Here is a 2461-nt window from a genome sequence, read left to right on the forward strand (position 1 = left end):
AATATGTAAGTGAAATACAGGAAAAACATACTGAACAGTAAACACCGTGATGGATCCCAGATCCAAAGGGCAGAAAACTACTTTACTAAAAATGATATGCAGGACAACTTTACAAAATGCCAAGCAACCTCTCTGCTGCCAAAATCGAACCTCTACATCTTCAAAAATCACTCTATATATACTCTATTACATATTAATTATAAGTTACTAAACATAGGAATCAAAATAATTAAAAAAAAATCAAAATCAAATATTTTCTTTGGTCAAATTACATAAATTAAATTATAACTAAATAATTTAATTAGATCTCATCAAAATATATTTGCTGCAATCTTTTGAACTAGAACTGTTGAAAGTGTCATCGCTAGAAATCTAGAAGGTTTTAACAACTGTTGATTTTTAAGCCCACAAACTCTACCACCTACCCATTGGAATATTTAAACGCTGCCATCTACCCCCTTCAAAAACTCAGGTTGCTAATTTCATGGATAAAACATTTGCCATCGGTTCCTAGAAGAATTTGAATAATGCCACATGGCTCTCTCAAAGATTCGATTTATTGGTCACCTTGCACCCGCCTACAAGAATTTTGGAGTTGTTTGATCGATTTGTGGTTCTTGTCCCTCCTTGGATTTTATCTGACTGTGTAAATATTCAAGCCCTGGATCTACCCCACGATAATCAATATTAGATAACAACCCGTTCCTCATAGGTAATGGATTAGCAGGAGGTAGGGCCTGCCTTTGATACGCAGAAGTATATGGATCTCATGCTTGCAAAGCATAAGCATCAAGAAATGGTGTACGCTGAGGCAATACTATGTCAGGTCAATATAATGGAACTAAGGGAACCTGATCAACAAATGGTACACATGTTGCTGCAGCGTATGGATATTTCTTGTATCCTTTTCCATGACAGGCTTGAATGCTCCACCAAATCCTAGCCAAACAGGAAGATGAAATTGAGCTTGTTTCCAAGAAAATATCCATGGGATGGCACAGAGTGCCTCAATTCCTCCACTTGGCTTCCTTTTGAGGGGCAACTCCCAATGTTCATTTGACCATACTCCAATTCTGGTGTTGCCGAATGAAAATATTCAACGAATCTCGGGTTCTAGAAAACAATTGATTTGTACTCCTTTGTAGCAACAACAGCCATTTCATCCATCAGTGCATGCCAGTCGGGCTTTGGTGCAACTGGAGGCCGCATTCCATGCTCCAGAGTGGCAGCAGTAAATCGTTGGAGAGTTCTGAAACACCAATGTTCCTCACCAAAAGACTGTTCTATAACTTCCCCTTGAATAGTGACCCGAAAATAGCCATGAATTGTATCTGGAGGTTGTGACAATATGGCCAGATGGGTTGGGCCTTCCCCCCTGCCTACAGTTCCTCCACGACCATGGAACATTGTCAAATTAACACCAAATTCTTTAGCAACCTTAATAAGGTCCTCCTGTGCTTTGTACAAAGCCCAAGCTGCACTTAGCCTACCAGCATCCTTTCCAGAATCAGAGTAACCAATCATGACTTCTTGCTTTCCATCAATTCTGTTTCTGTACCAGTTTATTGAAAACAATCTAGCCAAAGCGGCAGGAGCAACCTCTAGATCTACAAGTTTCTCAAATAATGGTACAACATGTAATGGCCTTTTTACATGGCATTCCCGTTGTAATAACTCAACTACTAAAACATCTGATGCTGCAGTTTCCATTGAAATAATGTAAGCTCCAAAGTTGTTAGCAGGAAGCTCAGATATCACATGAAATGTGTCTAGAACATCTCGAACCTCATTTGTTTTTGGGAGATCTGGCCCAAACAAAGGATGTTTCCCTTGTAGTTCTAACAAAAACCATGCTTATCGTTGTTCCTTTGACCACTCTTTGTAGGATCTACCATATTTTATCCATTTGAAAACTAGCAGCTACAGCTCAAGTAAAGGCCATTCCTTGTTCTTTTTGCAGCACCATCTTCCGTGTCTCCAAGACTCTAAGCAAACATGCTTTGGAATTTTCTCCATGTGCAGGCTCAATTCCAGGCACTTTCAGAATTTTTTATAGGATGGCTCTATGTGCATCACCAAAGGGCTACGCGCAGTGCCATAGTCCAAAAGCACAGCGCCACAGCCAGGAACACAACGCCACACTCTGGTTGTCGATCTTTTGATTTGGTTTCAATGTTTTGACTTGTGTGTGTTGTGGGTGCAAGGGTGCTAATATTTGGAGCTGAGCTGGGCCTTCATTCTCATCGTAAGCATGACAAAACAAACAAGAATCCTTGGAACCAATACGCAAGTTTCAATGCCTGCAATTTTTCTTCTTTCTTTTTTTGCTTCCACTTTCTTTAGCTCTTCTATTCTTTGAATGTGCATCTCTCTGGCATTTTGTGTGTTGACTGCTTCTTCACATGCTTGGTTGTACATCTCACGAAGTCATTTTAGTTCAAGCTCCAACTTTTCTAGCTTG

General features: G+C 39.9%; 1 pseudogene; it reads right to left on the reverse strand.

The window, feature by feature from the left end:
* Window positions 1-1063: 1063 nt before the first annotated feature.
* On the reverse strand, window positions 1064-1796 carry LOC149220938 (phosphoenolpyruvate carboxylase pseudogene; annotated as a pseudogene).
* Window positions 1797-2461: the final 665 nt, after the last annotated feature.

This window comes from Pinus tabuliformis, chromosome Q (genome assembly GCF_031772625.1).
Source record: "Pinus tabuliformis cultivar Carrire ecotype Pingquan chromosome Q, CPIR1, whole genome shotgun sequence".
Lineage (NCBI taxonomy): Eukaryota > Viridiplantae > Streptophyta > Pinopsida > Pinales > Pinaceae > Pinus > Pinus tabuliformis.